Raw genomic sequence first — 11,595 nt, 5'->3', positions numbered from 1 at the left:
GGGGTGGGGCGTTCTGTATTAAATTTCTACAGGGGACCCTGTAAAGTCTGGAAGAGGAGTAGTCCTTTGAGCTAGCATAGTGTTTCTAGTCCAACCCACCTTACTGAACCAAAGTAGTACTTTCTTATAATAAAACAGGCCAAAAATTGACATAAGCAAAAAGAAGAAACTCACCATACTGATTGTTGTTTACATCTAAATAATACAAAACATTACTCTAGTTGGATATGGTCAAAGATTTTCCAACAATGAGTATGGAAACCTTCTCGTATATGATTTAGAATCATCAACCAATTCTTGAGTATCATGCGTGAAGGTCCCATCTTGATGTTTGAATAGGGGAAACCTTATTTATGTTATAAGTAAAGGAGAAAACATGTTCATCGCATTTAAGATGCTGATGAACCGTTCAAATCTTATTGGTGGGGAGTAATTATACGTGTGTCACATTATCTTCTTTTTATCATGAGTAGTTTCATCTTGTTGCACTTTGCTACTCTAGTCGACCAAGTTTTTTTCCCAACCGCAAACAATTTGAATTTTATTGGATATATTTGTACTGAAGATGGAGACTTACAGTTGGAACAACTAGTCAATTGTTAGCTGTTATCTATATCTTACATTACTGTACATGCATATATGTTTGTCTGTGTGTGTGCATGTCCGCGTGTGCAAGCACGTTTTTCGCCTGTAGATTGGTGAATGTGGTGGTGACCATGGATAAGTGGTTCAGTTGCTCTTGGATTTTTGTTTTCGTTGTTTGAATTGGTCATCTTTGGGTAGGATGTGGACCCAAAAGATCCTTGTTAGTAGGATTACAGTCTTGTTAAATGTGTTAGGCAAGGACATCTCAACTGCGCATCTTGAGATTCTTGACTTTATATGTTAGTCTGAGTATCATATGAGGGTGAGCGTTATATTTGAAATTACCATTAATGGATAAATCTGAGTTGTTAAACCATGCCATTTGCATGATTAAAGAAGTGGATATTCTGTCCTTGAATCCTGCATGACACTGTTCTAGTTAAAACGGGGAATAAGCCTCCAATAATTGATTGAACCTTCAACTTTTAAATTCCTTCTGAAGGTAAGTAGAGATCAAATTGTTAATTTTGTGAAGTCCAAACTCTTAATGTGCAGGTTATTTATGTCATAGTAAGGTCGCTCATCTTTCATTCTTCAGTATCCTGGAAACATTTCGTTGGCCTCCTTGTAACATCAGCGGCTTATGCCCTTTCGTACAAGCAACTTGCCCAAATGGCGGAACCATCTTATGATGACGATGGAGAGCTACTAGATGGGGGTTATGATATGAGCACTGGTGGAATTTGCAGGTATGCCTTCCCTGGTTTCATGGCTTTATGTTCTCAAATGTTCTACTGCAAGATCATGTAACCATACCTGTTTCTCTATTTACCTTTTTCACGTAAGAATGAAAGAATCCTGAAAACATTAGGTATGAGGAAGACATTACGATTTATGACCTCTACTGAATTTTGGGAAGAGACACTGGCGGAAAATTAAAGTGGAAATTAGAGTATGTGTATCAAATGATTAGCAGACCCACCCTTATTGGTTTATACTTAATAGGGATTTTATTGTGGTTGCAACATACATGTTTCTAGCTTTATCTCTATGTTAGGGGACTTCTTCTTCTTTTTCTCTATCCCGCTACATGAAGCAGCATAAATTTCTTGAGTTTTTATTAGTGCTAAACTTAAAAATGGGTTTGTCAGAAATTCTAGAAGGGTCTTGTCCATTTTGTGAAGCTGTGGTCCCTAGAAATTGGTAGCAAACTCACCAATATTTGAAATAATTTGCTAATTTCTTGCCTCTTCATATATGAAAAACACCTCAATGAATGACTTCCCGAAAATGTCTTTTAGAAAGTTTACTGAGTTACTTCGCTCATAATTCAAGTTTTGGTCGAATATACAAATATATGATTTGTACATTGCTTCAACCTAATAGTAACATCTAGTTGTACATGACCAATATTGATGTGTTGTTGCAGTTATCTACACGATGTCATCTATATAACAAGCTTTGTGCAAGTAATGTCAATCCTCTCCGGCAAATTTCTGGTACACATACCTGGTGGTAAGATATAAGCACCTAACTTTTTCTAATAAACATCCTTCAAGTGTTAGAATCAGATCGTCTACATAGAAGTTAGGACACTATAAGTTGATCAACTTGGAGTACACTACTTGGCATGATGCACAATTTGAGTACTGTTACAGAGGTTTCATTAGTGTCAAGAAGGGATCTTGTCACCGTGTTGCCATGAGGAGACCATGTACTGTTACCTCACCGCAGTGTGCCTTGGGAAATCCAGGTTCCTCGAGCTTGAGAAACATTAGCTTTGGAGGACCAAATGGAATTTGTTTTGAAGTTCGAGAGATCGACTTGAACAATTATTTCTTGGTGGTATTCCCTGGTTTTTAAAGCTTGTGATCACGATTTACTCTCTAGGAGGGTTTTGTATCAGTTGAATCTCTGTTGGGAGTCAAAACTCAAAACCAAGCCAGCATACCAACAACAGATAGGTAGTAATTAATTGGCATTTCCTTTCTGGCTTTCTGTTTTTGCCAGATTCCAGCCTTTGCTGCATACAAACTTTCTGGTCTTGCGAAAGGATTTTTATCTCATGATTCAGAGGTAAGTTTTTGTTACATCGTCTGTTACTATGTGTTCGTAGTAGGCCTATTTTAATTACAATGGTTTTGTGGCACCTTTATATGTACAGGGAGTCCCGGAAGACGAGAAAACTAGGAAGAAAAGGGAAAAGCTGGAGAAAAAAGCTTCAAGACCCAAATTCGTCAGGACGAGGAGTAAGTAGGGTTTCCCTTTGGGTTGCCTCCGAGTCAACTAAATCTTACTAGTCAAGTAATAGAATAGTTTAGTTCAAAAGTTGCCAAGGCTCCCTGAAAATATGTATGGATTATCTTAATATTAAAGAGGCAATATCATCATTTATTTTGATTATCCACTGCCAATTTCATGAATTCACTTTAGCATTCGTTCTCCAAACTTTGCATCTGTACATTCGAGTCAGATACCAAGTTAGATGACTTTTTTTTTGTTTTGATAGAACAGCTGTATAAGACATTAGTTACGTGTTTGCATTTTACTGCTTAAATGCTTTGTAGAGAAACTCAATCTTCATAGGTTGCATTATTGCTATGCGGCTAGCAACATCTTTTGATAGTGGGGACTAGACCTGATGCAAGACCCATGGCATCTGTCTCCATTTCTGTCACCATTTCTTTGCTTATAGCTGCAGTAGCACTGCTGCTTCCTTTCAAAGGCTGCGTTAGACAATGATCAAAATTTAAACCCAAACAACAAAATCAGGATTATCGAGGGAAAAGTGAGACGATATGGGATAGCTTGGTTTGCTAAGGGTGACTCTCTTTTGGCATGGTCCCCGAAAATCCACTCAGATTTACATGCCCAGCGAATAAAGTGAACGCAAACTAGAAAAAGCCAAAAGGTAAGAAATCTTTTCAGCAAATAAAGTGAACGCGAGAGATCTTTTTTTTCTTTCCTTTCCCAAGTGCAGTTGCAAAATGATCCTGCAAAACTATTTATTTTATTGCTCTTTATTTTTTGTTGCTTCTAATTTTTCTTTATATTTAACCCATAAATTTTCATTCATGATAAAATAGAGATTACATGAACTACAAAGACATCAAGATCAAAGATCGAAATACAACTAAAAGTTACTAAACAAGAGTAATTTGTGAAGAGAAGTAACAAACTACCAACAAGAGTTAAAATCAGAAGTCAGAAATAAAATATTTTTGCTTCAGAAAAAGTTAACATTTTTGCTTCTAAGAGTCATTATGCAACTGTATATCCAAACTAAATTTTAAATTTTGTATTTTCACAAGTCAAAAAACAATACATGAAGTGACATGAAACATGCTGTAAAAGTCTTCTAAACATCGAAAAGCTATTTCTACCATGAAAAATATCGTTTGGTCCCTTTTTAGGTGGTCCCATGTCTGTTAGTCCTTTGGGAATACGCCTTTATTGTTTGGTACATAATAATTTAAAAATATAAAACAGATAAAATTAGCCTTCTGTGTTAATTTTTACTTATGTTCTTGTAGCAGTTCATTCATCAAAATGAAATCCTGTTAATTTCTACTTAATTTTTCAGAAAACATATAAACCAGAGTTCATTCCAGAAATGAACTCCATATAAAAACCTAAAAAAAGAGAGTTCATTTCTTGAATGAACTCCATAAAAAGAAAGGGCGATTGGAGGATATCAAAACTAATTGGGGGATCGAGGAAAAAGACAAAAACTGGATTCAAATATCAAATCAGGGTCACCCCTTATCTTAGTATTTTACCTAATACCTAATATACCCCTCATTAATCAGGATTAGTGCGTAATTATAGTTAGTAAAATCATAATATTATTTGATAAATGATTAGTGTATATTTTTATTTGTATTTGGGTGAGTGAGGTGAGAGTAGGAGGGAAAAAAATTGAAAGGGAACTTTTTCTGGTAAAAATGGAGGATGATTGTACAAGCACTCCCAATACTCCGGTAAAGGTGCACCAATATGTTGAAAATCAAAAAAAAATTCTTTGAATCCACCATTGTTGCAGCTGAAATTGCTGAGTGCCGGCACAGATTTTAGGATGAATACCATGTCGGTACTGAGTGACGGCATGGTTTTTAGGATGAATACCATGACGATACTGAGTGTCGGCATAGTTTTTAGGATGAATACCATGCCGAAACTTGCTACTTCAGACAGATTTTTTCTCTATGTTTTTGTCCTCAAACCGGCACGGTTCACTTGGAATCGACCATGTCAATACTGAGTGTCGGCATGGTTTTTAGGATGAATACCATGTCGTTACTGAGTGTCTGCATAGTTTTTAGGATGAATACCATGCCGGAACTTGCTATTTTAGACAGATTTTTTCTGTATGTTTTTGTCCTCAAAGCGGGACGGTTCACTTGGGAATCGACCATGCTGGCACCACTACCGGCATGCTTGAGAATGAACTTTTTGTGCTGGTAGTGTACTTACAATTTCAAAATTGGGTGATATTATGTATCGGCATGGTGAAAGTATGAATACCATGTCGGTTACTGAGTGTCGGCATAATTTGTAGGATGAATACCTTGCCGGTACTGATTGCTGGCGTAGTTTTTAGGATGAATGCCATGCCAAAACTTGCTATTTCAGACAGATTTTTCCTGTATGTTTTTGTCCTCAAACCGGCACGGTTCACTTGGGAATCGACCATGCCGGCACCACTACCCGCATGCTCGACAATGAACTTTTTGTGCTGGTAGTGTACTTACAATTTCAAAAATTGGGAGATATTGTGTATCGGCATGGTAAAAGTATGAATACCATGCCGGCAGAGACCAAACCGCCATGGTATTCATACTTTCACCATGCCGGCACTGAGTTTTTCAGGCGTAACAATGGCGGATTCAATGAAAAATGTAAACTTTCAATACATTAATACCTATATATGACTAACGAGAATGCCAGCAGTGAAGATAGAAATGGGGATATGATTTTGTTTTTTGATTTTACATTTTTATATTTATTTTGAGGGAAGGGTATTTTAGTATTTTCGCCCCTGAAAAACACCCCTTAGCAGACACTATTAGTTGGGGGAAGCACATTATATCCCCCAATGAGTTTTGATATCCCCCAATCGCGTGTTCTATAAAAACCTAAAAAAATCGGAGTTCATTCCAGGAATGAACTCCATATAAAAACCTAAAAAAAACAGAGTTCATTCCAGAATTGAACTCCATATAAAACCTAAGAAAACAGAGTTATTTTCTGTAATGAACTGCAGTAGCATCATTAACAACAACAACAACAACATCAAATCTTCATTAACAACAACAACATCAATCGTCTTCATCATTTTCGTTTCAATCTTCATCTTTTTTGACAACAACAACATCATAAACAAACAACAATATCTTCGTCATCTTCTTCAACTTCAACATCATCATCTTTATCAAAAAAAGAAAGAAAAACAAGAAGAGAAAGTATATCTGAAATATCAACAAACATCATCTCCATCATCCTATTTCAACAACAATACCATCGTCTTCATCAAAAACATCATCTCCAGCGTCTTCATCAAAAACATCATTTCCATCGTCTTCTTTCAACAACAACAACATACCAAATCACCGTCGTCTTCATCGAAGAAAAAAAACAATAGCAGAAAAGAAAAAGAAAAAAGAAATAGATAGAAAAAAAACTAGATCTGAAAACAGGAAGAGAGAGAATGTAGATTTAATAAATAACATATTTTCTAGAATTTTAGGAGTCAACTTCGTATAGGTTAAACTAGAAAGTTATTAGGATATGAGACATACAAGTATTACTCAAAGACTAGAATAATGTGAGAAGTAAAGAGCTACATCGACAACATCATCCTTCCTCTTGAGGTTAGTAATATTTTGACTTGAACTGCTTCATTCCTAACGTATCTTTCAAGTCGTGTTATATTGAAAGCATAACTGCGAAGCTATGAATGATTGTACTCTATTTAGACATAGTATTAAGGAATTATAATACAAAGTATAACATCTATCTTTTGAACTTCGTATATAAGACATCAACATAATCATATGAATGTTATTGTGATTATGTATGGGTAAAGGTGAAGATTTCATCCTAGGAAACAATGTTAACATTCGTTTAAAGGAAGTACATTCATAAACTTATTTTGTGAATCGAAAGGGAAATCGCTAGGCTTATTGGTATTGTTATTCATTGCAAATCTTTGGATTACCAATATGTGTGATTAGTATAACCGTTCATAATTCATTATGTATCTTGGTAAAACTACTCATAGTGCCTGACTTATGTATTGGTATAACTTTTATTAGTGAAACTAATCTTAAGTAATCACCTGAGATGGTATGATATGTAATTGGTGTGACCGATCCTAGTCATTAGGTATCCGATCTTAGTAAGTTGGTGTGACCGATCACAAGAAGGTGCAATCGATCATTGTAGTAGGTTAACAAGTCTTAGTAATTGGTGTAACGGATCATATGACTTGTGCAACCGATCACAAGTAATTACCATAGAACGTGGTAACCGATCCTGGTACTTAGTTAACAAATTTTTGGAAACTATTCTAACCGATCCTAGTAGCCACATGGAGGTGGAATCGAAACTTGTTTTTGGCAGAACCGTAAACCCATGATTTGTGATTTGATAATTGATATTGATCAATAATATATAGTTCTTGGAAATCAGATGAACCAGTTCTAAACTCGTTTTGGAAGTGTCGCAAATCGGTTGCAAGATTGTAAATATGAAAAAGGATTTACAAAGAAAAGATGACGATATACTTTGAACACATGCAGTAATTCTTACATTTTATTGGTCAAATATATTCCTTATAACTAAAGGAAAATACCAAACTGAAACAAATTGAGAATCTTTTAATTAAGGTTTTTAGTTTTTTATATGTTTTTAATTACCGAAAAATAAATACATATCTATGGAAAATAAAAATTGGTAATGTGTATTTACTAATTGGAGATTTTCTAGTGAGATTTAGGTAGATATTTAGACAAAGCATTTCCAGGAATTATGAAAACCGATTTGGGAATTTATTGCATATCTTGAGAATAATTCGGTTTTGGGAATTCCTTGGTTCCCAAACTTCCTTTGTCTATAAATACTTAAGTTTGCATTTCAAGCAAACTAATCCTCAGAGCCAGCAAAACTATCTAGTTGTGTTGTTACTGCCGCCTATTCAGAGAGGAAAGTACTCTAATTAGGCGAAATCTCTTATGACCACTCAGTTTAAAGACTTCTTTGGGATTGAGAAGCTCTACGAGTACCATTGGTGGGAAACTAGATAATCGCGGTTTATTATTAATTTTTGATTGATTTAATTGACTAACGATTGTTGAACTTTGATTGCACCTAGTTTGTTTATACTTGAGAATCTTCTCTTCTGATACAAGATTTACTCAAACTAGATCGAAGTTTCGACGAGGATATTTAGAACTGTTTGAAGATCTAAAGACGTCTTCTGATAATCTAACATTAATAGACTCCGTTTTGTATGTGATTGATTACAAGAGATTCAAGTTGTGTTGTGTGCGGGTGTTGATTGAAGATTAAAGAAGATTTGAAAACAAAGAAGATTTCTTATTTGAGTTTATAATCTTTAGTGTACACAAAACTTGATCGGTTAGGATCCAACTATAATCGATTTATCTCTTGATAGATTGGATTGAATCATCTTGATAGATCCTATTATTGATTGCATAGTCTAAATAATTACTTTGGTAGTTGTTGAATAGATTGATCTAGAACCCGGGAAAGGAGTTTATGGAATAAACATAAGAGCCTTTAATGTTTGGAATGAATTGGTCCAAGTGCGTGACTTATTACAAGTTGGAGGCGCAGAGATACTAAGGGAACTAGGTGAACTATAGGTTCAGTTGATTGGTCTCAACTATACGAAGTTGGTTTAGATTTTGTATAGCGTCTTAATTCTGAGAGTATTCAATTCTGGACTAGGTCCCGGGGTTTTTCTGCATTTGCGGTTTCCTTGTTAGCAAAATCTTGTTGTGTCATTTACTTTTATTTTCCGCAATTATAATTTAAAGTAAATTACATAAACGTTAATTCCTAATTACTTGATAGAAATCCTATAGTGTGGTTAAGTCCGAATTTATTATCAAGTAATCGTATTTCGTTGTTGTATTGTCTTGATCTTGTATCTATAGACGATCACAGGAAGTGTGAACCGATTAGTTGTATTATCTCGACTCAGTCTATAGACAATCACTTTCGAAGAAATGACTTATAGGCGGAAAAGTTTTAGATTGAGGTATATTTGGGTACCTTCGTCTTTTCAAAAAATATCATCCACCTGATCCAATATATGTACATAGTAAACATCAAGAGACTTGGACTGAACAAGCTCTCTTATAAAGTGATAATCCAGATGAACATGCTTCATTTTGGAGTGTAGAAATGTATTTGAATCTAGAGAGATAAAACTGATATTGTCACATCCAAGTTTAAGAATACCATAGATTGAAAAGTGCAAGTCATTCAGAATATAGCAGATCCAAACCATTTCAGCGGCACTGTGAGCTAAGGTCCTATATTCAGCCCGTGTGCTTGATCTGGCAACTGTAGTTTGATTTTTAAAATACCAAGAAACAATATTAAAAAAAAATCAGTACCCTCCTGTAGATATTAGATCATCAACATTACCAGCCCAATCTGCATCTGAGAAGCCTAAAAGAAATGAGGCACCTTTAGTAAAATGAAGACCAAAACCCAATGTACCTTTGAGATGCTCAGTTCTAGCAGAATTATTTTAGCATATTGGAGATGGTTAGTTCTAGGATGCTGCATGAACTGACAAACTTGATTAACTGCAAAAGATATATCAGGCCTAGTCTAAGTAATATACTGCAGTGCACCTACAAGACTTCTGTATTCAGTTGGATTTTCTAGAAGAACACCATAATGAACACTCAGTTTGTTTTTTGTAGAAATGGGTGTCTGACATGGTTTAGCACCATCTATATCATGCTTATGAAGTAGATCAACTGCATATTTGGTCTGAGTAAGATACAAAGAATCTGAATTTTTGGTAACTTCCAGGCCAAGAAATTAGTAATGCATATCACATAAATCTTTTAAAGGAAATTTTGCTTGTAACTGAGTAACAACACGTTGAAGAAAGGAAGCATTATACCCAGTTAGTAAGATATCATCAACATACACCAAAGACACTGAGTGTTGAGAACCTTGTTTATGCACAAATAAAGATGGATCAGCCACAGAATTAACAAAATCCAGAGCTTTTAATGCAGAGCTCAGCTTGTCATACCAAGTTTTTGGAGCTTGCTTAAGTCCATATATATCTTTATGAAGTAAGCAAACATTATATGGTTTAGATGGATTTACAAAACCCGGAGGCTGAGATATATAAACTTCCTCTTGCAATTCTCCATGAAGAAAGGCATTGCTTACATCAAGTTGATGCATTTCCAATTAAATTGAATTGTCATAGAAAGTATAGCAGGTTTAGTAACGGGACTAAAGGTCCCATACAAATCCAAACCTTGTTGCTGATGAAAACCCTTAGCAACCAGTCTTTACTTATGTTTGTCAATAGTTACTTATGCATTATACTTGATTCTGGAGACCCATTTGCAACCAATGAGGTTTTGAGCTGAATCAGGTGGAACTAGAGACCATGTACCTGATTTCATGAGTGCATTATACTCTGAAACTAAAGATAATATGCATACCTCCTCTTTGTTGGAAACACATATACTCTTTGGAACATGACACATCAAAGATGTTGGAAGTGGATGCTTAGGATCAAAGTAAGACTTAGGAGTGTAAATGTCATTTTTACCTCTAGTAGTCATGCAATGATTATTTGTAACAAGAATAAGAGATGTATTTGGTGGCAGTTCATCGGGCAATGAAAAAGATAATGGTTCAGTAGAAGCAGACACATTTGAAACAATGGTTGGATAAGGAAAAGAAGTTTCATTGAATGAAACATGTCTAGAGAAATAGATTGTTCCAGAGATTGGTTCTAAGCACCTATAACCCTTATGATGTAGACTGTAACCAAGAAAAATACAGAGTTTTCTTCTAGGTTCAAGATTAATACAATATTTTCATAATACAAGCTGTCAGATACAGATGCAACATGATAAGGACCCCCAAAGATCCATATGTCACAACTCAAGAGGTTGTGAAGTAGAAAGTTGAAATGGTTATTTTTGTGATCTACATAGCTTACATATAAAAAAATATTTATTAGAAACATTTACTAGATTCAATAATCTGCAAAGTTTTTGAAGGGTTTGAAAAGATGGATGACCAAATATTCTATGTAGAAGAGCAATGTCACTTATTGTGGAGGAATAGGCATGATGAGATGATTAAAAGTTGATGGGATAGAGTCCATTTTTGTGTGGACCTTGGAAGATAATCTTCCCAGAGGTCTGATCCTTCACAGAGAAACCATGAGATCAAGAGTTAGAGAATAATTATTATCAGAAGTAAATTTATGAGCTGATAAAAGATTATGAGCAACTTGAGGAACAAGAAGAATATCATTTAAGCTAAAGGAATGATCATTGACAGTTCTACTAGAGTGTCCTGTGTGAGTTATAGGCATACCTTCTCTATTGGTTATGTTAATGATTTCAGTACCATCATATGGTGTAACTTCTTGTAACAATGCAGTATCAGCTGTAATATGACTATTGGCACTATTGTCTACTATCTACTCATCTTTATCAAAAATACATGCTTCAGCAAGCATATCTGACTGTTAAGAGCAAGGTGAGAATCAAATAGACATATCTGATAAGGTATTGCTTCACTAGTAGTAGTACCTCTTCCACAAGATGGTCTTGAAAAAATTGCATGATTTGGATATCTTCCCCCACTTGGAAACCTACCACCACTGGAATATCTTCCTCTGAAATGACCTCTACTAGAAGAACCTCTAAAAGAACCCCTAAAGTTGTTGTTAGCTAGAATAGCTTTAGCAGTAAGTCTCTCACCGACTAT

The 11,595-nt window shown here is 35.1% G+C and overlaps 1 pseudogene; it reads left to right on the top strand.

The window, feature by feature from the left end:
* The window catches only part of LOC113280952, a 4,691-nt pseudogene extending 1,558 nt beyond the window's left edge, over positions 1-3,133 (top strand).
* The last annotated feature ends 8,462 nt before the right edge of the window (positions 3,134-11,595 follow it).

The sequence above is a fragment of the Papaver somniferum genome, chromosome 5 (assembly GCF_003573695.1).
Source record: "Papaver somniferum cultivar HN1 chromosome 5, ASM357369v1, whole genome shotgun sequence".
Taxonomy (NCBI): Eukaryota; Viridiplantae; Streptophyta; class Magnoliopsida; order Ranunculales; family Papaveraceae; genus Papaver; species Papaver somniferum.
The sequence above is the reverse complement of the archived record's forward strand: the minus strand, read 5'-3'. Positions and strand labels throughout refer to the sequence as shown.